Consider the following 25,203-nt stretch of genomic DNA (forward strand, 5'->3'; position numbering starts at 1 on the left):
GCATAAATTTTGTAGAAGGGTTTTAGGAAGTATATATATATATGTACTTGGAAAAAAAGGAAAAGGAAGCAGGAAATTTAAAATTGTTGGGTTTGATTTTGCAGAAGGGTTTTAGGAAGGAAAATTAATTGAAAATTAAGAAGCATAAATTTTGTAGAAGGGTTTTAAGAGGAAAATTATTTGAAAATTAAGAAGCAGAAATTATTAAGCAGCAGCAATTTAAAGAGAGAAAACCCTAGTTGAAAACCTTAGCTGTTAGAAGGAAAACCTAGAAGCATATTTTTTTTTGACCCTGTAGAAAGAAATGACAAAAATGATGAATGTTAAGTTTGAGATGGAGAAGTTCACCGGCAAGTGCAAATTTTCATTGTGGAAACTGAAAGTAAGGGATTCGCTGGTGTAACAAGGGTTGCACAAAGCATTAGATGGGGTTAAAAGAACCCTGTTAACATGACAAATTTGGATTATGAGGACTTGGATGCTCGAGCTCTTAGTATTATCAGGTTGTCCCTGGCAGATGAAGTTCTCTTCAACATTGTTGAAAAAACCTCTGCATCAGGTTTGTGGGTAAAATTGGAAACATTGTATATGACCAAATCTTTAACCAATATAACTTATTTGAGGAGGCAACTGTATAGCCTTAAGATAAAGGGAGGTACTAAATTTGCAGAACAATTAAATGTTTTTAATACACTTATTTACCAATTGTTAGACATGCAGGTTAAATTTAAGGAAGAAGACAAAGATATCACTTTGTGACTAGTATGAGTTTGAGCACAACCGAACCTTTGGAATTTGATTCAGTTGTGGGAGCTCTGTTATCTGAAGAAGTATGGAGGAAGTCCAACATTGAAACTTTTGCACCATATGCCATGGTAGCCAAAAGTCTGTCCAAGGAAAGAGGGGAGAAAGCAAGAAGTTCTTCTTGATCAAAATCGAAAGGCAAGAAGTGTAAAGCCAAATGTTGGTACTACAACAAAATAGGATATCTCAAGAAACACTGTTGGAAAAGAAAGGAGTCCTTTGAAAACCCAAAGACGGAAATAAATCAAGTTGAGTCAGGTATGATTGATGAAGTTTTATCTGCTGAATTAGGTATGGTAGATGAAACTTTTCCTGTTTGCAATGTCTCTCAGAATGATGAAAATTGGCTATTAGATTCTGGTGCTTCTCATCACATGAGTCCGCACATAAATTGGTTCACTTCATATGAGACTATGAATGGGAGCTCTGTGTTTATGGCTAATAATGTATCTTGTCAGACTGTTGGAATGGGAAATGTTAATTAAAATGTATGATGATACAGTTAGAACATTAACTGATGTTAGATCACTGATTTGAGAATTAATTTGATTTCTTTGGGAGCATTAGACTCTGAAGGTTACACGTTTACATGTCAAAATGGAGTACTGGAAGTTTCAAAGGGTGCTTTGGTTGTTATGAAGGTAGAGAAGATTGAAAATCTTTACAGACTCGAAGGAAGTACTCAGGGCAGTGAGACAATGACTGTATCTGAGAAGATTGAAGAAGATACTCACCTATGGCATCAACGGTTGGGTCACATGAGCGAGAAGGGCCTTCAAGTTTCGACGAATCACAAATTGCTACCTAATTTGAAATCCTTGAGGTTGGATTTTTTTAAACATTGTCTATATGGAAAACAATGTAAACATAAATTTAAAACTGGAAGTCATAATAGTAAAGAATTTTTTTACTATATTCATTCTGATCTTTGGTGACCATCTTCCACTGTATCTTATGGAGGTGCATTATACTTTCTAACATTTATTGATGATTTATCCAAGAAAGTCTGGGTCTATATGTTGAAAAGAAAAGCTGATGTATTTAATGTTTTTAAACAATTTAAAGCTATGGCGGAAAATAAAATAGGAAAATCAATTAAATGTTTAAGAACTGACAATTGCGGTGAATTTACTTCCTTAGAATTTGAACAATATTGCAAGGATGAAGGGATTGTTAGACATAAAACTGCTGCTTGTACTCAGCAAAATGGCGTCGCTGAATTTATGAATCCAAGTCTTATGGAAAGAGCCAAAAGCATGATCAACAATGCTAACCTGCAAAAGGAGTTGTGGGCAGAAGCAATATCTACTGCCTTTTTTTTAGTAAACAGATCACCTTCAATTGCCATTAATTGTAAAATCCCTGAAGAAGTTTGGCTGAGTCAGTCTTGTGATTATTCACATTTAAGCATTTTTGGTTGTGATGCCTATGCTATTATTCCAATGAAACATTGTTCAAAGTTAGACCCAAAAGAAAAATGTTATGTCTTTGTTGGGTATGACTATGCGGTGAAAGGATACAGGGTGTGCGATCATTCTTTACGAAAAATAATCATTAGTAGAGATGTAACATTTGATGAATCCTCTCTTCTAAAATCAGAGGTTGAAATAGTTGAATAGAAACATGTATCGCCGAATCAACAAATTCAGTTGGAGGCTAAACCTTTTTCATAAAGTCAAAAGGAAGGAGAGACTTCTAAAGAAAAAAGGTGAAGAAGATGCAAAGGAAACTGTAGAAGTTCAGGAGCCAGTTCAACAACCAGTCACTCTAAGGAGGTCTGCAAGGGAGAGAAGAACACTTAAAAGGTATGAAGATTTTGCGCCATCTATTGCATTGATTACTAAAGATGGGGAACCTTGTTATCAGGAAGCAGTGGATGATGCATATAACGAAAAATGGAAAAGCGCTATGGACGAAGAAATGGATTCCTTAGCCAAGAACAAAACCTGGGATCTTGTAGAACTTCCGAAAGGGAGAAGTGCTGTTGGATGTAAATGAATCATCAAATTAAAGCAAAATGTTGGTGGAAGTATCGAAACATATAAGGTGAGGCTGGTAGCAAAAGGGTATTCTCAGGTTGAAGGTATTGACTTTCATGATATTTTTTCACCAATCATAAAACTTGTTTCTATTCGCACTGTGTTAGCACTAACTGCATTACTTAATCTTGAGTTAGAATAGTTAGATGTCAAAACAAATTATCTTCATGGAGATTTGAATGAAGAGATTTATATTGAACAACCAGAGGGTTTTGTAGAAGGTTGCAACAGAGGATTAGTTTGCATGCTCAAGAAATCACTGTATGGCTTGAGGCAGTCTCCTAGGCAATGGTACAAGAAGTTTGATGCCTTCATGGTGAGCCATAACTTTACTAGAAGTGAGTATGATCATTGTGTGTACTTTAAAAGTTTCAATGCCATATTCATTATCTTGGTCTTGTATGTTGACAATATGTTTATTGTGAGCAAAAGTATGGAAAAGGTCAACAGGTTAAAGGCTCAAATCTCTAGGACGTTTGACATGAAGGATCTTGGAGTGACAAAACATATCTTGTGCATGGAGATACACAAAGAGAAAAAATGGAAAGGTCTAGTTATCACAACAGAAGTATGTGGAGAAAGTACTTGAAAAGTTTAGTTTGAACAGTGTGAAACCTGTCAATGTTCCATTAGCTTCCCATTTTAAGCTTTGTTCGGTTTTGAGTCCTAGAACTGATGAAGAAAAGAAGTATATGTCTCGTGTACCATATGCAAATGCAGTTGGCAACTTAATGTATGTGATGGTATCTACAAGACTTGACATTTCACATGCAGTTGGAGTTGTCAGCAGGTTCATGGCAAATCCAGGAGAAGAACATTGGCAAGCAGTGAAATGGGTGCTTCGGTATTTGAGAGGTACAAGTGACCATTGCATCATCTTTAATGGTAGTGAAGGATCAGTCTGCGAATATGTGGATGCTGATTATGCAGGTGATTTGTACAAGAGGAGATCTACTATAGGATATGTCTTTATTCTTGCAGGTGGAGCAATTCGCTAGATGTCAAAGCTTCAAGACACTCTTGCTTTTTCCACTACTGAAGTAGAGTATATAGCCGCTGAGACTGGAAGGACGCAGGAGAAAGTGAATGTGTTCTGTGACAGTCAAAGTGCTACTCATTTGGATACAAATCCAACTTATCACAGCAAGACCAAGCACATTGATGTAAGGTACCATTTTGTGAGACATGTGATCGATGTCAACAAAGTAACTCTCAAGAAATTCCATACATAGGAGAGTCGTGCAAACATATTCCCAAAGCCAGTTTCAGTAGAGAAGCTGCGATGGTGTTTGGCTTCTCTTGGCTTGTAGAAGAAATGATGAATGGGCATGGGCAAGGGATTAGGAAAATTGTTGTCAAGGTGAATATTGCTAAAAGATAACAACAAATTAATGTAAATAATAATTATATGGGAAAATTTACTTTACCGTTCAGTCAGTTTTATAACGAAAGGAAGTTATGTAACGAAGTAGCCCATACTAATTGGTGATTGCCCGAGAGGTTGTACGTAACTTGGAAAGTCATTTTGAGCAATAAGAATTCCAATACATTGCCCCGTAGAGGTTTCCTTGACAACCTGTCAGGGTTTTACCACGTAACTGTTTGTGCTAACTTGTGTAATTTCAATTTCTCATTTTATGCATTTCTTTCTTGCTTTTGATTGTTAAATGACTCCAGAATTCAACATAGTGGTTATGGGGTTTGAATTTTTTTTTTGCAAATTCCAGCTTGTTTGAAAAATAACATTGTAGAAAATTAAATAATTGGCAAATAGTAACACATTATGAAAAATAACATTGTAAAAGAATGCATGCACTTGTGATAAGCACTTTTTGTGCTATAGTTTTCCAACTTTCTACATCATAAAATGATTTCTTTTCCCATAGGAAAATTTGTAATTTTATTAATAATAACAAAATTACATTTTGTAGATGCTGAAGCGCATATCCATTAGCAGGTCAAAGACTGTTGTTCAAAAGAAAATAACCAGAAAGAAAATAATGTACATTTGGGGAGAAAATTATACTTTTCTCCCTTTTTTCTTCTCGACCTTTCGCCACTCCCCTTGAGTCGGCAAGGACGAAAACAGTGTGAGTGAAGTGTCCTCCACAGGGCGAGGATTATCCTTGTCTGAATCTGAGTGGTCTGAAGTATGATGTCTTTTGGCTCCACTGGTATCCATTGTGTCTGGTATCTTTTCCGGCAAAGAGTCCATCAGATCATGTGATACAAATTCCTCAGTTTCTGGTTCCTTGTGTGTCTGATTGTTCTCTTTGGGAATGGGGTGTTCCTTTTCCTTATCTTCCTCCTCAACAGGGACATCATCAGGGTCTGGTGGAGGGAATTTCCATCCCTTGGGTTGTTTTCCTACTTTCTTCTTCCTACGCATATCTTTTTTGGCTTCTGGGCATGTATTTTGAAGATGCCCTGTTTGGTGGCAAATTCTACATCTGAATGTAGTATTTTCATAATCTAGTATTTGTGTCCAACATCTCTGTTTATACTTTAGTTGTATTTGGTTTGGCAGTCCTTTGCTGAGATCTACTTCCACACACATGCATGCAAATGTGTAAATTCCTTCCTCCGTTCTTTCTGTGTCCATTTTAATGAATCACCCAATGGTGTTGCCTATACCAGACAGGACTTGAGGGCTCTAGAAATGTAGTGGTAGGTTGTGAAGACGAACCCAAACCGACATCCAAGATACAACCATTGTATTTGGATCAAATTCTGGGAACCATGGAGTAATGAAGAGACCCGCAGATCCCATGAATCATGGTCCTTCCCTCATAATGATGTACCTTTCCTCTGCTGTACGAAATTTTACAATGAAGAACCCTTTGGAATAGAGATGAATGTCACATAAATTGGTCCAGGTTCTGAAGACCCAAAGGAAAAGGTCCATAGATTTGGGCCAAAAACAGTTGAATCTGCAAATTAATGCTTGTTTTTCAAATGAAGAACAATACTCGTCTGTTTCTGGTATATCCATATTTAATTCTGGGGTGTAACTCAATTGTTCCACAATGTATGGGGCGGGTGCTGTGCCAGCTTGTTTTGTTGATGTTGTAGCTGGTTTATTTCCTTCAAGAATGTCTTTGAAGGATAACCCTGCACTTTTTTGCTTTTGATGTGTTTCTGGGATTTTTGCTGTGTTGCTTCCTATGCCACTGCCTGAAGGATTTGTTTTGCGATGGTCTGCCGCGCCTCCCCTCAGCCGCAGGTTGAGAGTGATGGTAGACTCAGGTAAGATTTTGTAATCCATAAGAGATTTGTAGTCTTGGAGTACTTTGCCTCCAAAGATCAAAACCTGTGATCCTGTAGGATAACCAGTATGCTGGAAGATGCTGTTCTTCAAAAGCTATACTGATTTGGTTACCTGTACCCAAGCCAGATGTGTCCTCCCAGAAGGGGTTTTTATAAAAACTTGAAAGGGAAGAGGGTTTACCAGCGATTCAGGTTCTGGTTCTGTCTGAGAGTAAATTTGCCCATCTGCATCAGATTCACTGCACATCTTTGTATTCCCAGAGATTTCCTTTCGGGTACGCTGAGAAAATGCTGAGGGGGCGAGATCTGGTCCTGGCTGAGTTGCTCCAGATGCTCTATTGGGCAAAAACCTGAATGGAGGTTGCGGAGGGCCCAAAGTTACCCAAATCGCCACATTGTCCATCAATCCCCAAATTGTTGATTGTGGATCTCCATTTGAGACTATGTACATACCTATTTGTCATGTTTTTTTCCTCATTCTAGTTTTCGCAGATTGATAATACAAAGGTTCCGTAGGTATTATTGTGGAAAATATTGTCAGGCCCTGCATCACAAAGTGGTAAACCCCATTTGTAATATGCTTGCATGATTGATAAAAAGCCCTTACCTCCTTTCTATTGTCCGCAAAGCTTAGAGGGTATATGTCAAAAAGTGGGGTTTTGAATTGATAGACTTCGATTCGTTTGGAGCTAATGGAGCTGCGCCAAAATCTATAGTCTTGTTGCCCTGGATCCAAGATTGCCGTCTCTTCCGCAGTCGTTTCTGTTTGCTCCAGACCATGCTTCCAGTTCCTCTACATGGTTTCTTTATTGGCTTGCTTCCATAAGACCGCCGCCAAATTCACTTTGGTGTTGACAGCAATCGGAGCCCTAACTCTCGCTGGATTAAGTCCCTCCTTTCTTTTGGCCCTGGGCCTAGTTTGAGCCGCGGCAACCTCGCCTGCGATAGCTGTAACCGGAACCATAGCTCCCACGAAAGCCATTTTCACCTTCACCCTCATAAAATGATTTTTATTAACCTCTTGACTTGGAATAAAGTGTAGTAATATGCAAGATGCTACTTTCTTTTCTATAACCAAATTAGTGTTTAATGGACAGGGAAGTATGCATTTTCGTAAATGAATTTGAGTGGCTAATTGAAGAATAGATATTACAATAAAATGTAAGGATGTTGAGTACTATGGATCTTTGCACAATATCAAGGGCTGCTTGTATAAACTAGCACACATCCATCTTATCTGTAGATCTTTAGGCATCAAAATTCTGATTCCACTTGAGATAATATCCACAATGCTTATTTGTATATGTGCACGTAATTTTAAAAAAAGTCATAATATCTTTATTTAAAAAAAAATAGTGACACTATAATATGCGAATGTTTGTGAACATGGGCACTCAAGCCATATAACAACCAATATAAAGAAAATGATCAAAACATGCCATAAAAGCATCTAAAACAAAAATCCTTAGAAGCACCTATTAAATCAAACTATATAGGCTCCTCTCACTAAGCATACATTCTTAAAAATACAACAAATATTGATGTAGAAGATAAGAAGATAATGATATTATTTTTAGTGTTGCCTTCAAAATCTCGTAACCAAAAGCTGTGGTTTAAAAAAAGCGAGGATAGTCTAGTTATTGTAGGATGGTTCCCATCCTCCCTATGCTTCACCAGGACTAACCAAAAGCTATGGTTTAAAAAAAGGCATGGTTCCCATCCTCCCTATACTATGCCAAACCTAACATATTCACTGTGTGTTGAAGTGCTTGTTTCAAAAGGCCATATCCTTACATATTGTGTTCTTTATAAAAATGAAATGATTAAAATTATTATTGTTGAAACCCATCATGTCTAAAATTCAATCTATAAGTGCACAAAGTACAATATTTTGTTGTTTCGAAGCCCCTTCCACATAGTGTATGACCATTTTGGAGTCTTCGAAAACTTGTAGAGTAATAATATTTTTCTCCATAACAATTTTGAGCAGTGCAACTAGTGCATGCAACTCATCCTAGTTATTGGCATCTCCTCCTAAATTAGCCTTGGAGGAAGCTTGATACTATTTGGTAAAAACAACACATCATTAACACACAACACAAAGAAAATCCCCAAGGACTTGATTTGTATATTTTAGTTCTTTCTTGCCTTGGAATTTTAAGCTTGGGTAAAATTTTAACATTTACAATATTTAAATTTTTTGTTTTTGTCGAAGTTTTATTTAGGGGAATGGGGATGAATATTTTTTTTTATTACTAATTTTAAATGCCACATGTCAATGTAGCATTGAAAAACAACATTATACATCTTGGGGGTCATACCTTAGAATCAAAGGGGTAGGTATGTACACCTTTGTAAACATAGTAGTGAAATCACTCTACATGAGAGATCCCTTTTCCCACAAATACGTGGAGTTATAATATATCAGTTTGGTGTCTGGTTGGGTTGTGACCATAAAAATTGACCTCAAGGGGAGATATATGGGATAAAATGTATATGATATGACCCTAAGGAGGGGCATATATGGGGTTAAACGTACATGAAATGTGTAAATGTATATGTAATAAGGTTGACCTAATAGTGAAAAGGTCACATGTGTAATGTGTGAATAGGTATATGTAGAGATCATTGTATTCATTATTGAGGACATGTGATTTGAATGTATGAATGTATTTAAGAATTTGGAGGAGTTTTTCCTATTCTTTAAGGAGTTATTATGTAACTTACCTATCTTATGGGCCACAACTCCAAGATAGATAAGAGAGATAAATTACACAATAAATCCTTAAATAGAAGGAGAAACTCCTCCAAATACCCAAATACATTCGTACATTCAAATCACATATTCTCGATAATGAATACATGATCTCTATATATATACGTATTCACACATTGTAGATTTGGCCTCTTCATTATTAGGTTGAACCTATTATATATACATTATACATTTCATATACATTTAACCCCATACTTTCCTCTCCCTGGGGTCATAATATACCTTTAATGTCATATATGCCCCACTTGGGGTCATGCGATCGTAATCTCCTTCAAAATCTTTGTCTTCAAAGCTTTGCAATTAAGGGTTTTACATGTGATGACACTAAATAGTAGGATTTCCTTATATTTACAATTTTTTTCCTTCATTTATAATGATCCAGGGATGGTGGTTGCATAATTTTCTGTCCTATGATTCCATGTATTGTTGTTGTAACTTCTCTAATTTGTAGTAGTTGTTGGTCTTTGATATTATCCTATTGAATAATGGTTTTGTGATGCATTTTTCCATGAATAGTAATGAGTATTCCATCTTCCTTGTTAATGTCGATATCATATTCTTGTCCGTGAAATCTTTATTGGGAATGAGGGGTTAAATACAGTTTCACATTTGATGGTTTTTCTAGACTCTGCACACCCATTTCATCTATCTTCTTTTTAGATATAATGACATCATCTATTCTCTTTGCCTAGTCTTTGATTAGTTTATCCCTAGATATATTACCATCATATTTGAGCTTTACACCCTCTAGATGGAGTTTGTAAATACCCCTATTGTAATTATTTTTGCAGGAATTTATGATTTTATGTCCACTTGTAATTATTTAAGTGAGAAACATTGGCCGTGGGCCAAGAATAAAACTGAAAAATTAAATGATAGATGTAAATATTTATGTGCAAATATAAAAAAATCGTTGTCTTTTCATAGAAATATTATGGGAACCAACACATGACTAGTTAGGCTACTCTAATACTAGTAATTGTTTAAGTGGTTGGAATCCTAGGTAGTGGACAAGTATAGGTGGCAACTGTCACAATTATAACCAAGTTTCCAGGAGGAATTATCACCATCAAGAGGCAGCATAACTAGAGATAAATGTTACGCTGGGTGGAGAATAAACAACATAGCTAGAATGAAATGTAATGCTGGAGACTAAGTTTGAAAGATTCCTTTAAAAATCCTAGGTACAAAAAAGAGAGCAAACATGGAAAAAGCAGGACGCTGCTAAAGTCTGTGTGGGGAGGAGGAAAAATACGAACAAACAGAAGGAAATATTACTAATAGTAGAGAAGCCTAAGGCTCGAGGGTAATCGATGTGGTTGCAATTTGTTGGTTGGGAGGAAAGTGCTGGTTCCTACTACTTTAGTCATTATGTTATTATGAATGTTTGCTTTTGAAACATGTATTTAATCAATGATACTTAGAAAGTGGGTGTTTGTATCAAGAATGAACAACAAGTAGAGCATTCAGTGAGCAGAGAAAGGAAAATAAATAATTAGCATGCAATAATAAATATATGGTATTTCTCATGAATGCATATAACTATTCACAGTAAGTACATCATGGATACATGTATGATTCACAATAAACAAAGTAAAAATAGACATATTTGAATAGAGATAGGTATTACATTTTCTATATAGAAGTTTGGAAATTCCTAAATAAATACTCTTAATCAACAGATTCTAAATATGGTAGTATTTTGGACAAGTATTGCTATTTTGCTTGGTATCATGAATAGTGAAAAAATAGAAACTTGGTAAATGATTTTATTTCAAGCTACCATATAGTCAAACAAAACAATTTAAGTGGGCTTAACATGCTTGTAAGCTAGTATGTAGGGATAACCTCCATATTAACTTCCTAATGCATCCAACACCCACTTGAATTGTAAAGCACTCACAGGAAGTAGTTACAAGACTCATTTGCATAGGTACACTATAACTACTCTTTCTACATGAAATCTGCTATGAAAAATTTCGAGCTTTGACTCCGGCCAAGTGTTTTAAAGAGAGGAAGTACTAATGGAAAACTGAGACACTATGGGATAAATGAAGTATCTATTATTCAAACAAAGAGGTGCTTAATCAATTAAAAGGAACAACCATACATTTTTTGCATAGATTCATATTGAAGTAGGCCATAGAGTTAAAGTTGTAAAGATCAAATATACATGTACAAAGTAACATAATTAAAATTTTACTAAAGACATATATTAACCATATATAAATTGCAGGAGTAGGAATCCTAGCCACACAAAAATGAGTACAAAGTATTATAAACATGAATAACTTCAAAATGAGTCCATTTGAGCATACTCTAGAGTCAATTTAACATACAAATATCAAGTTCAAAGATTAAATCCTTAAGCTAACAACACAAATTGAGGCTGAGTATGCGAAACCCTATTCAAATAGCTATAAAGAAGCAACCATAGTCGTCACTAGTTGTCATAATCTATTCAAATAGCTATAAAGAAGCAACCATAGTCGTCACTAGTTGTCATAATCCTCCATATCGATTAAATACCTGTGGATGAAAATCGATGTTAAGGGGGTTCTTACCTAGAGAGGTAAAATTAATGTTCCATGTTGAGAAATCTTGAGTTATTTTACGGATAACAAACTTGTTACAAGCAAAATGAGCAACTTCTAGTAGTACCCTCACCATAAAACTTAAATCTTTAAAACAAAATCCTTGAACCGAAATACTTGACGACAAAAATTTACCTTGGGGTCCTTTAGATAGTTGTGGCCTTAAATGATCTATTGAAGGCATACAGGTGGTCAGGGACTTAAGAATTCATTCGAGGTTACAAGATTTAAAACAAGAAGAAAGGGTTTCACAAGATTAAAACCATTTCCTCTAAAATATGATATCAAGAATCCACAAATATAGTAATCAAGAAAACATAGAAGAGTATTATAGAAAAATATTATAGTTTGATACTTGGTTGAAGGTGTTGAGAAATGTAACTAGTTTTGGTGTTCATAATTGTTGTACTCATTTCGATATTTATCCTATGTAACAAACAAGAGAAGAAAACAAAACACTATTATTATTAAAGCATGGGTTTCATGCTCATTATTGATGGTCTTCTAGGTAAAATCATGTTGTTCGGGCTTCTAGGGTTTGTTAGGTCTTAAGATTTATTGTCTTGAGTCAAAACAATCAAAATCACATTTATAAGACCCTTCCAGGCAAAACTATATTTGTAAAAAGAGTTATTTTTGAGTCTAGAAAGTCCTGGAAGTTCCAAAGTACAAGTCGGCCTAAAGGAGGGAATTAGACCCCTTGAGAAGGCCATATAAAGGAGCAGTTCGACCCCATTTTTCCTTAGTCACTCCAAAAGTTCGATATCACAAGAAGTTCGATCTAGAGCTGGGAAGAGAAGGAAGGAGAGCGAAAGCCAAGGAAGAGAAGAAATGACGAAATTTTTTTGTTTTTAGGCTCTATGTCTCTCACATGTGGAGAGTTCTAGGGTTTTTGGTGCTACAAAAGGAGGCCAAAATTACAGGATCGAGTTGCAGTAAGACGAAATGCAACATCTGGTAGTAGTAGTGAAGGATACTCTGTCTAGGTCTTGTTGACCTTAGGAGGAGATTTATTTCTCCAAGAAGGTCTCAAGAGGAGGTTGATCTAGGGTTTCCTGGGAAACTACAAGATCAAAATTGCAGGTTCGAAGTTGCAGGTTGAGTAGAAGTATCGAAGTTGGCATGTCGACGTTGTAGTGTGTAGAAGTTTGGTGCAGAATCAAGGAAGGACTTGAGGAAGGGCTGACTTGGTACTAGGAGAATGACTATTCTAGGGTTTGGGTCTTTGTATCTCATTTGAAGCAGATTCTAAGAAGATAAGAGTTTTCGGGTTTTCTCCTTGGAGGGGTTTTGCCTTCGCTGAGAGCCTAATATCTATGTCCTCTATTGCTGCAGTTTATGTTCTTTCTATTTGTTTGATGAAATATCTAATTAAAAGAACATAAGAAAGCTAATAAGTTCACAAGAAAATATTAAGCTTAAGGAAAATAAGATTAATAATTGCCACTATAGATTTTCCAACATGGTTTTAGAGCTAAGGTGAGTAAGGAAGGCAACTGGAAGGACACTAGAAGGAGTTACTTGTCAAAGGGAAGGGAAAAGGAAAATCTGAAGAAGAAGACTTCAAGAAGGGTTGAAGACTCATTGAAAAAACTAGAAGGAGGGTTTCTACAAGGAGATCAAGTCTACATCAAGCTTGAATCTAAGGAAAATCTAAAAGGAAGACTTCAAAAGGATTGCTGATGTCTCTCTCTAGAAGAAAATATATTTGGAAGGCATCATGGACATTAAGAGTTGTTGTTGAATACTCTTCAAGAATCTTGAAGGCATAAAAGAAGGTTGAAGACTTCATCAAGGAGAATCTTGATCTCAAGTAACATATTATTACACCATTCTTGAATCTTCAAGTCATATGGTTTCTTTCTGGAAAGAAAAAAATAATCTCATTGAGGCATCAAACTATCTAGCATGGAAGAAAATAATTGACTTGATACTCACAGAACAAGAAGTAATGGAATATGTTACTGGGGAAATTACTGAACATGAGAAAGATAAGACACAATAACTAGAAAAGTACAAGAAAAGGGAAGTAAGACCTCAAAGGATCATATTTGAATCAATTAAGGATTATTTTGTTCCATTTGTTGCAAATAAGAAGACTTCTAAGGCCATGTGACAAGCTTGTGAATTTGTATTCGGTAAGTAAAACAAGACAAAAAATGTCACTGAGGAACAAGCTGTACAAAATGAAGAAATCAAAGGATGAGGATGTGGCATCATTTTCTATGAGAGTCTCTCAACTAAGAGACCATGTGCAAGGACTTGGGGAACCAATCATTGATTCTAAAGTAACCATTTGTGTACTAAATGCATTTCCACTAGAATGGAGCAACTTTGCAACACACATATACTCCAAAAAGGATTCAACACCCTTCTATGAGTTGTGGGTGTAGTGAATATTAGAAGAATTAAGGATCAAGGTCAAGGATGATATTGGATCGGATGAGAAATCCTAATAATTTCTAGCTTGAGTCAATAAGATGAAGAAGGGAAAGTTTCTAAGTCCAAGAAGAAAGACATGTCCAAAGTGAAATGTTTTGAATGCAATGAATTCAGACACTTTAAGAGGGACCATCCAAACAAGTAGAACAACAAGAGAAAGGAAAGGAGTGAATCTCACGTACCAGAGGTAGTGGGAGAGTCTAAGAAGGAAAACAAGGAAGAAGTGAAGCATCTTTACTACTAAAGAAGGTTCACTGATTGTCAGGTTCTCTGTGAAGTTTAATCTTTCTTTTTAGGATAGTATGCTTTGCGTAACATCATAGAAATAAGCATACGATAATAGCATGCCTGTAATTTACATAAGTTAGTTTCTTTGTAGAGATCATCTAGATAGATGGATAGATATACCATTTTTCATATTAATTATCCAAATCTCGTCTAACATTGTGTTAGAGGTTGTCATCCTGCTTAGTTGAATCATTATGATTCAGAAAAGAACCATCATTTTGGAAGGTTCTTGGGAAAAACACTACATCCATGTAATGTGGAGTCAATATTGGTAAAGGGATGAAGGAGTGAAATGGGTCAAGGTGTAAGTTCTTTGTGAGATATATGAATAGCTAGATGATCAGATGAAAGCATAAAAATGCATGTTGGATATAAAACTTTGGATAAGATTCATATGTATAGAATCTTGTGGAGAGAAAGTTGGTCATAAAATATGCTTAGGTATATGGATATACGATGCTTGAAAATAATAAGATTTGACTTAAGGATTTAAGACTTTCTCTAGAATATATATAATAATGATTAACATCTATAATAGTCTTTGGAAGAAAAATTTGTAACTTCGTAGTCAAGTTCGATCCTTGGGCACTCTGATGCATGAAGGAAAACACAGGAGGAGATAATGATGTTTATGGAGTGAAAAATTCATCATGATGAGGTAAGTCTAATTTTCATTGATTTTGGTTATCTAGTTAACATATTATTTTTTCTACCTCGAAGAATATTGCAGGAATATATGATGGCAGTCGAGGGAAGTTCAACTGTATGGATGAAGGATATTGAGGGAAGCTCGATATTCGGTACTTGGAAACTATAAAGTCAAGATATGGACATCTTGAGATTTAAAGGTAGCAATGTGAGAAGATAACCTAGAAGTCAAAGGAAGATCACTTTCAAGAAGAAGCTATGATCAACTTGAAGTTTGGTAAGGCGCAATGTAATGCCTTTATATGAAATAAGAAAGTGACAAGCAAGAAGATTGGCCTGCATTTGATGAGCCTAGGTATTGCAGCAAGAATGCTGCAACTCCCAGGGCTACTAGCTTTATTTATCAACCCGGGGTTTGTACAAACTTGGAGGTGACAGTGCTATATGCACAAGTAGAAGTGAAGGTACTACCTGTTGTCACTGCTCATCTGGCAAGAGACCCCAGGGGTTCCAAGCCAGACTTCTATAGGGTTAGAAGAAGCTTGATTTTGATGGAAGAAGAGAAAATCTATTCTAAGGGAGAGCTACTCTACTGCAATAATGAAGAAAACAATCATGTAATGCTAAACTCACACCAGACCCTAGCTAACCAATTAAACAACTATGCTAAGCAGAATTACTAGATCAATCACTAATCTAATGCTAATTCTCTAAGTTACAGAAGTAAAAGCATCAAAACTAGACTAAGGGGTAAGCAAAGGAAACTAAGCTAAGTTTGTGTTTAAGCGGAAGAGTAGTCGGAGATCAAAATTGGTCAAAAGAGGACGTAATGAGCAACAATGCATAAGAGCCGTTGGATCAGGCAGGTGAAAGGCAAATGAACGGCTGAGATCGGATTGCAGGAGGGTACGTAGGTAGATGGGTGAACATCTTTTTTATCTGGCATTAACCTGGAACCACACGCATCCAAAGCACCTTTAACTAGGATCAATGTAGTTGTATGCAAACCTAGAGCAATAGCATGATGAACCAAAAAGTCTCCAGGACCAATTGTTGAGAACAATGAATTATTATTATCATTAATAGCATTTAACAACCGGGTAACCATATGCTCTTACCTGCATCGAATGATGGACCACTTGTTGAAGATAGGAGTATATCGAAACCATATAACGTCTTACCATGAGCAGATTGTATCCACTGAGCAAATATGGGCTCGATCAAGATTTGTTTTTCTGGAGTACCGAAAGCAAGCATAACATCATTATGGACATAAAGTCCCAAGGTATGGAAACCTAGTAATAAACTAACCCAACTAGCTCATTCAACAGTGCTTTTCTTTCTCCTCCGGTCGCTTTTATCTCTATGCGGGCTTTCCCGGTGCGGTCGTTATTATTTCCGGGTGGATGTGGCGTGTTGAGGGCAAGGGGAGAAGCATCTGTCCAGTTGAAGCGGGGTAATTGCCAGGGTAAATTGTCTGTAGCCTTTGACTGCTGTAGAAATAACCTATAAAACTATCCAAATGGCTTCAGCAGAAGATCCTCCCACTCCTTCTATTCGTGAAGAATATGACCCTTTTACATCTCCCATTTGGTCCGCTGCCCTTACTTTCAGATGTGTGGTTTCAGCATACCGATAGAAAGAGCAATGAATGGAAGCTGACCCCTTCCCTTCACGTGCTTCCTTGCTTATCTTACTGGCTGGGATGGGATAAGAACCGGCACGCTTACTTACGTGAACAAATTGGGCATATATGATAGAAGTATAGCTATGATGTTACCTTAGCAATGAGATTACTATCCATATATCCATCATGTTACCTGATCAATGGGACCTCTCCCTATGGTCGAGCCTGCTTACGCATCCTTAACAGTCGAGCCCTTACCGGTCCTCAAGAGCGGGTAACTCAATGCCACAACCATGCCTAATGAATGAATCCGAGGCAGTGAACCCTAACAGGATGGACGACTAAGATTATATCGTGGAGGCTAAGTCAAGAGATGGACGAACATGATTAATCGGCAAATGGACGATGGAGATTAGATCGCGGGAAAAAGAAATGTGCGGAAATGGTAGTGGGTTTGCGGAGGTGGTAAGCTGTATTTCGCGTGCCCTCAAAACCATAAGCTGTATTTTGAAATTTCATGCGATTAGCCTTACCAAGCGACACGTAGCATGAGAAAACCACTTTTCTCACGTGCTCTTGGGAAGATAACGGTCAGATAGAAATCCACGCGATATGGCGCGACAACTGTTGGATCAGGTGGGGCTGATCAACAGTGGAGATCGGCCAAGCTAGTTGGCGATCGGGTGAAGTGACAACCGTCGGATCAAGACACAGATCGACGGTGGAGATTAAAGCAGGAGAAGAAAATGTGCGGAAATGATAGAGTGGGTTTAGAGGGCGGTAAGCTATTTAGCGCGTGCCCTCAAAGCTTTAAGTGGTTTTCTATAATTTTACGCGATTAGCCTCCCCAGGCGACACGTAGCATGGGGAAACCACTCTTATCATGTGCCCTCGAGCGAATAACGATCAGACAAAAATCCACGCGATAGCCATTGGATCTGGCTAGTCAGATCAACAGTGGAGACTTGATCGAGCTAGATGGCGAGTGGGTGCGCGATAGCTGTCAGATCTGATGAGGCAGATCAACGATGGGGATTTAAAGTGCAAAAAGTTAGCGTTAAAAGTGAATCGGGCGGTGATTGGTCGGGTTTTGCTGTGAAAGGAAATCTATGGGTAAAAACCATTTAAATCATGAATTAACAACTTCTGCCTAAGTATTTCATGCTGAGGGGGAATGAAAGGGATATGAGGGAGATCAAATGATAGGAAGAGAGTGAAGGAGAAGATGATCATGAAAGGAATAGAGTAACAATGTAATGAACCCAGTGACTGCATTAAACAACAAACTCCCTGTGAAAACCAAAACCCTGTGTTTTTGGGGTTGTTGCAGGGTTTCTTCCTCACGTCATGGTCCCAGAGGGAGGAGGTGAGGCCGAGACACTTGTGGGCAACCTTGTGGATATTTTCTTTGCTAACCTGCTAATTGAATGAAAGCATAAATGAAGCAAACTGAAACACAACTAATCTACTCTACACTACTGTAATGAGACTGCAACTATTTAAACAAATAAACAGTTAAACAATAAACCTCTGTAATGGAAATGAAATAGTAAAGTAAATGAACAACCAAACCATGAATCTATGCTACTGCTGTAATGGAAATGAAATACTTAAGCAGATGAACAGAAAACAGGAAGCTATGCTACTTAACAATACAATAAAGAGGAGCTTTGGTTGCTAGGGTCGGACCCTAACCCAAAAGCTTCAGCCCTCTGAGTTAACTCAGTATTGGCTCAAAACAAAAATCATCTTCATTATAAACCAAAAACTGTTACAAGACCTACAACTTGAAAACAAAGTAGAGTTCTACAATGAGAAGTCTGAATTCTTGCTAACTCTTGGTAACTACCAGTGAATAACTAGTAAAAAAACTGAGGTCCTAAGCCTCTCTACTTATACATTTGAAGTCTTCAATGACTTCCTTCAAAATTAGGGAGGCACACCTCCCAATTCAATGATAAACTCGTGCTTTCCCTTTCACTAGCTCGACTGCCTTCTAGTAGGGAGGCTTGGCTCCCAACTCAAGATAAACTCGTACCTTCACTTGCTTGGCTGCCTTCTAGTACACATGAATTGGCTTGTTTTGCACTCTCACTTGCTTGGCTATTTTCTAGTACTCCTGATTTGGTTGTTTGCACCTTCACTTGCTTGGCTGCCTTCTAAAAGGGGGCTGTTTGTACTTTTAGCCGATGGAGGGATATTCGAATGGAGGGACAGTAAATGAGGAGGATTTACCTCCTGTAATTCCTCTCCCTTGTCCCATTCAAGTTTTTACCAAGGTCTTTACCATACTTCCTTGCTTTTATCTTTTATCCCTGCATTTTCCTTGCTTTTATTCTTTATTCCTGCATTACATGCACATTAGACCACAAAGAAAAATATCCAACTCTACTCATCTCATAAACAAAATATAATCAAAAGTATGCAATAAGTTGTGAGAATAGTTGGTTTGACTAAGCTAGGAGGTGAATTAAGGTCAATTAAGGCCCATATAATTACTCAATGATGAGGCTCATCAGCAACCTGTCACAAGATTGAAGAGATTAGGTGGTTCCATGATAATTTGAAAGAAAGAATGATCTATGATGCAAAGGAAAGAGGAAAGAGGGAGCTTTGTGATGGTGACTTCAAAAACAGAGAGGAATTCTAGTTCTCCTCTGATTTTGAGGAGGGGTAAAGGAGTCTCCTTGTATAGGAGTAAGGTTATATTCCCAAGATTAAAGGAGAATAGGGATTTCCTCTATGGTTGAGAGGCAGTGATGTTGGACATCACATGTGCATTATCCTCTTTAGGTGATGAAGAGATAATGGTGGAGGATTAGATAATAATCCATGGTTTCCTTGAGGATGTAGCATCCAAGAAAGGAAAGGTACTGACACTCTTTGAGGATGTGACAAGTATACAAGAGAAGAGTGATCAAAGAGGACCAATATTATTTGAGGAATCAGGATTGAAGATTCAAGATAATAATAGTCCTAAAAGGGAATACCTTGTAGACATCCGGATGGGGTATGTGCCTTGTAGAGGTAGTGCAATATCACACATAAAACCTCCCAACATAATGCTCTTAATTAAAGAAGAGTCTGTCTAGTTAGGCCTCAAAGACAATACTAGTCATGATGATAACACTTACAATATGGCTTATCATTCAGACTCTTCTCATGAGAACTATTCAGTTTGAGATATGATTTTGTACTAGTTGTACAATCATTAATACCACCCTAGTTAAGAGGGAGTGTTGTGAAATGTAACTAGTTTCAGTCTTCATAATTTTTTTACTCATTTCCATATGTATCCTATGTAACAAACAAGAGAAGAAAATAAAAATTTATTATTATTAAAGCATGGCTTTCATGCTTATAATGGTCTTCTAGGTAAAAGAATGTTCTTCGTGCTTCTAGGATTTATTGTCTTGAGTCAAAGGAGTCAACATCATGTTTATAAGACCCTTCCAAGAAAACAAATATTTGTAAAAAGAATTATTTTTGATTCTAGAAAGTCCTGGAAGCTCCAAAGTACAAGTGAACCTTGGGAACATCTGTTATGAATATAATTCATAACAAGTAAATAAATAAAATAAATATAAATATTAAATAATCAAATATTAATTAGGTTAAATAGTCATGAAGTTAAGTGAAAAGACATGTCTAAAAGACACACCCATTCACAAAAGGACACCTGCTTAGGTATATATATATATGCGGGTCCTCATTGTAACAATCATCACTTATACAATTTTATATGTAATAAATTATTATTTTAAATACCTCTTGTGTATTTTTACATTCACGTCTCCAAGCTTTTAGTTTTCTTGCTTCAGTATCAATTTTTATGCTTTTAGTGGTATTAGAGCCATGGCGCACAATATAATGATGCGAGTCTTTGAACGTTGTTCGCCACACAATGTGCCATTACATTCACGTCCTGATTGCGTTGAGCAGTTTAGTATTCAAGAAGCATTTCAACGATTAGAAAAATCAATTGCAGAAGTTAAAGAATGTCGAAAGGAAATCAATAATAAGGAAGATGATGAAGAGAAAAATGTGGAAGAAGAAAAATAAGAAGAATTCGATCAAAATGTTGATAGTGCTGAATATGAGAATGATACAGATCAAGATGATGATTCTAATGATAATGAACATGAAGATGAAAATGATCCTTCAAGCCCCAACATTTCGGCTTGTCCACTGAACGTGTTCATGTATCTTGTAAGAGCAGAAATGTTTGGGCAGTTGACAACCAACCTTGAAGCAACCTGGTCCAAACTGAGCAAGCAAGATGTTTTGACCAAGGAGAACATGGCAGAGCCCATGCGGGATATCCGAAGAGCTCTTTTAGAAGCAGATGTGAGTCTACCTGTTGTCCAAAGGTTTGTAGAGGTCGTTACTGAACAGGCCATTGGTGTGGGAGTTGTTCAAGGAGTTAGGTCTGATCAACAATTAGTAAAGGTGGTGAATAATGAGCTCGTGAAACTAATGGGAGGAGAGGTTGTAGAACTGGATTTTGCAAAAACTGGTCCTACTGTGATATTGATGGCGGGTCTATAGGGTGTTGGAAAGACGACAACTTGTGCAAATTTGGCTTTTTTATCTCAACTTGAAGAAAGGCAAGAATTGTATGTTGGTTGCAACTGATGTATATAGGCTTGCTGCTATTGACCAACTTGTAATTCTCAGAAAGTAGGTGGAAGTCCCCGTGTACAAAGTAGGGACAAAAGTGACTCCAGTGGAAATAACAAAGAAGGGCATGGATGTGGTCATTATGGACACTGCAGGAAGACTGCATGTAGACAAAAGTATGATGGATGAACTAAAGCAAGTAAAGCAGGGTGCGAATCCTATAGAGGTTCTGCTTGTGGTTGATGCAATGACTGGCCAAGAAGCTGCGGCTTTGGTGGCAACATTCAATTTTGAAATTGGGATCACTGGGGCCATACTCATTAAACTTGATGGCGATTCTCGGGGTGGTGCAGCTCTTAGTGTTAGAGAGGTATCAGGTGAACATATCAAATTTGTTGGATAGGGAGAACACATGGAAGACCTTGAGCCTTTCTACCCTGATCACATGGCTAGCCGCATCTTAGGAATTGGAGATGTCCTTTCATATGTTGAAAAGGCACATCAAGTTATGAAACAAGAAGAGGCATAGGAATTACAAAAGAAGATCATGGAGTCAAAATTTAATTTCAATGACTACCTAAAATAGATCTGTGCTATTGCATGAATGGTTTCTATGAATCGAGTGATTGGAATGATCCTTGGTATGGGGAAGATATCTGCTACACAGATTTGTGAAGCAGAAAATATTCTGAGAATTGTAGAATCGATGATCAATGCAATGACTAAAGAGGAAAGGGAAAATCCTGAATTGTTGGCACAATCACCTGCCAAGAGAAGGAAAATTGCTGTAGATTATGGCAGGTATCGAAATGCTCAAATGGTTGGTCGTGCTTGGGCACATAACTATTCGGGCGTCGAGAATGGTTCAGGCAATTATGACCGTGATATGATGCATGTCGTGGATGGTTATTATTTCGAACACATCGACAGTTACAATGGTTTCGTTGTCCGCCTCCAGTGCCTTCCTCCTCTCGACTGCATACACTGATTTGCGTCCCCTCCCCATTGTGCTTTCCCCCATATAGCTTCCACAGACTGTGGCCATTTCTGACAATCCCCACACGCACACGTGTTAAGACAAAGGTTGCCCCTACCGCTGTCCTATTCTGTTGCTGCCGCCGTCCACCGCCCCCATTCGCGTCGTTCCTTATTGTTTTGCACCTACATTGTCCAACGTTCGACCCATCGGGCAGGACCGACGTACAACCCCAACTATCGTGTTGACATTTACACCTCGCTGAGACTTAAGCCAGGCGTCTGCGGTTTTAGCAACGACCACCGTGGAACACTACATCGTGTTCGCTGGTCGACACTGCCATCGGACGGAAGGGTGCACGATATTAAAATGCGGTGAGGTTATGGTGTCAGGTACAAGGTCAACTGACGTGACCAACGAAAGTGACCCAACACTGACTCCAAAGAAATTACGCTCAAATCGACTAATTAAAAAACAAAATATATATATATATATATATATATATGAAATATAATGATATTATATATTTGTGAATTAATTAATTAAAAAAAATATAGGGTTCAAAAATGAAATATATATATATATATATATATATATAGTGTTATATTTATAACTAATATATTATAATTATAATTTAATTAATTAAATTATTATTTTAAAAAATAATTTATAAATAGAAAAAAGGAAGGAAGACAACTTTGGACTAAAAATAGAGTTACTAGCGAGCCACCAGTGCCGGAGACCTTCCACCTTCCATATGCCAAGACGACAACAACAAAGACAATTGCCAACGATATAGCTTTGAGGATAAAGCTTCTAAAGGAAGGGGCTATGTTATGAATATAATTCATAACAAGTAAATAAATAAAATAAATATAAATATTAAATAATCAAATATTAATTAGGTTAAATAGTCATTAAGTTAAGTGAAAAAACATGTTTAAAAGACATGCCCATTCACGAAAGGACACTTGCTTAGGTATATATATGCGGGTCCTCATTGTAACAATCATCACTTATACAATTTTATATATAATAAATTATTATTTTAAATACCTCTTGTGTATTTTTACATTCACGTCTCCAAGCTATACCTTTTGTACTCAATTCCATATGTATCCTATGTAACAAACAAGAGAAGAAAATAGAAATTTATTATTATTAAAGCATGGGTTTCATGCTTATAATGGTCTTCTAGGTAAAAGCATGTTCTTCGTGCTTCTAGGATTTATTAGGTCTTAAGATTTATTTTCTTGAGTCAACATCATGTTTATAAGACCCTTCCAGGAAAAAAAATATTTTTAAAAAGAATTATTTTTGATTCTAGAAAGCCTTGGAAGCTCCAAAGTACAAGTGAACCTTGGGAACATTAAGTCAGCCTAAAGGAGGGAATTCGACCCCTTGAGAAGGCTATATAAAGGAGTAGTCTAGCCTCATTTTTCCTCACTCACTCCATAAGTTCAATATCACAAGAAGAATTTCGATCTATAGCTGGGAAGAGAAGGAAGGAGAGTGAAAGCCAAGGAAGAGAAGAAAGGAAAAAAAAATTATTGTTTTTGGGTGCTATATCTCTCACATGTGCAAAGTTCTAGGGTTTCTAGTGTTGTAGAAGGAGGCCGAAATTGCAGGCTCCAGTTGCAGTAAGATGAAATGAAACATCTTGTAGCAGGAGGGAAGGATACTCTATCTAGACCTCATTGACATTAGGAGGGGATGTATTACTCCAGGAAGGTCTCAAGAGGAGGCTAATATAAGGTTTCCTTGGAAGTTACAAGATCTAGATTGCAGGGTCAAAGTTGTAGGCTAAGTAGTAGTATCAAAGTTGATAGGTCAAAGTTATAGTGTGTAGCAGTTTGGTGTAGAATCAAGGAAGGACTTGAGGAAGGGCTGGATTGGTACTAGGATAAGGACTGGTCTAGGGTTTGGGTCTTTATATCTCATTTGAAGCAGATTCTAAGAAGATAAGAGTTCTCGGGTTTTCCCCTTGGAGGGGTTTTGCCTTGATTGAGAGCTTAATATCTATGTCCTCTATTGTTGTAGTTTATGTTCTTGCTATTTGTTTGATGAAAGATCTAACTAAAAGAACACAAGAAAGCTAATAAGTTCACAAACAAATATTAAGGTCAAGGAAAATAAGATTAATAACTGCCACTATTGATTTTCCAACAGAAGGTTCTTGTGTCCACGAAAAAAATTGACATTGATCCGACAATGGTTTTTCCTCAATATGTGTTGTTTTCATTCAAAAAATTGAGAAGGATTCAAGCATGAAAAACCTCATGATTTCTTCCATAAGAAAAGCCGTAGAAGGGTATTCAAATAAGAAAAACACTTAACAATTAAAAAAAGAAAGGTCGAAAGAAATAATTTAAATTGTACATACCAAAGAAGAAGGGTTTCACAAGTATGAAACCATTTTTAGACAATACATTGGGGTTCTGAGACCCAAATATCAACATAATAATAGTAAAGAGAAAGGGTCCCTAGTGCCCTTTAACACCTAAATGGAAATATTGTCCAAACAATAAATATACTAGTATGCCATGGAATAATCTAAAGACTCAAACCCATAGTAACCAGAAATAAAGAAGAGTAACAAAGAAAAGAATAAGGTTTGATACCGAGACAATTTTTTTTGTATCCAGGACAAGCTTTGATTTCGAGTTAACATGGGTCTTCTTCATCTAATGAATTTTTCACTCCAAACCCTAAAAATAATTTAAGTCATAAACCCTTGTATCAAAACCCAAGAAGGAATTCAAGTAGAAAAATCCTCGTGTTACCTAAAAATGAAATCCTAAGAGGGTTGTATGACATTTCAGGTTTCATGGGTCCAAGTCTTTGGGAGTGCTTGTGCTCCTAATTTTCTCGAATGTCTAAACCCTTAACTAGCTAATACCTTTGCAGAGACCCTGAATAAAATGTGTCAAAGAGATGTTGTTTAGGGGGTGTTGTTTCAGAGTCTCCTCTATGATAACAATGAAAGCTCTAAAACCCCTGAATAAATTGTTGGTCAACAAAATGTTCTGAAAGACTCATAGAAGGTCGTGTAGAAACCCAAAGAAAATTGTTAGTTAGGTTTCTCTTTCATGCATTTGAAGATGGAAAAGTAAAAAAAATCA

General features: G+C 36.9%; 1 pseudogene; it reads left to right on the plus strand.

The window, feature by feature from the left end:
• The first annotated feature begins 450 nt into the window (after positions 1–450).
• On the plus strand, positions 451–22,093 carry LOC149175602 (signal recognition particle subunit SRP54, chloroplastic-like; annotated as a pseudogene).
• Positions 22,094–25,203: the final 3,110 nt, after the last annotated feature.

This window comes from Pinus tabuliformis, chromosome 4_1 (assembly GCF_031772625.1).
Source record: "Pinus tabuliformis cultivar Carrire ecotype Pingquan chromosome 4_1, CPIR1, whole genome shotgun sequence".
Classification (NCBI taxonomy): Eukaryota; Viridiplantae; Streptophyta; class Pinopsida; order Pinales; family Pinaceae; genus Pinus; species Pinus tabuliformis.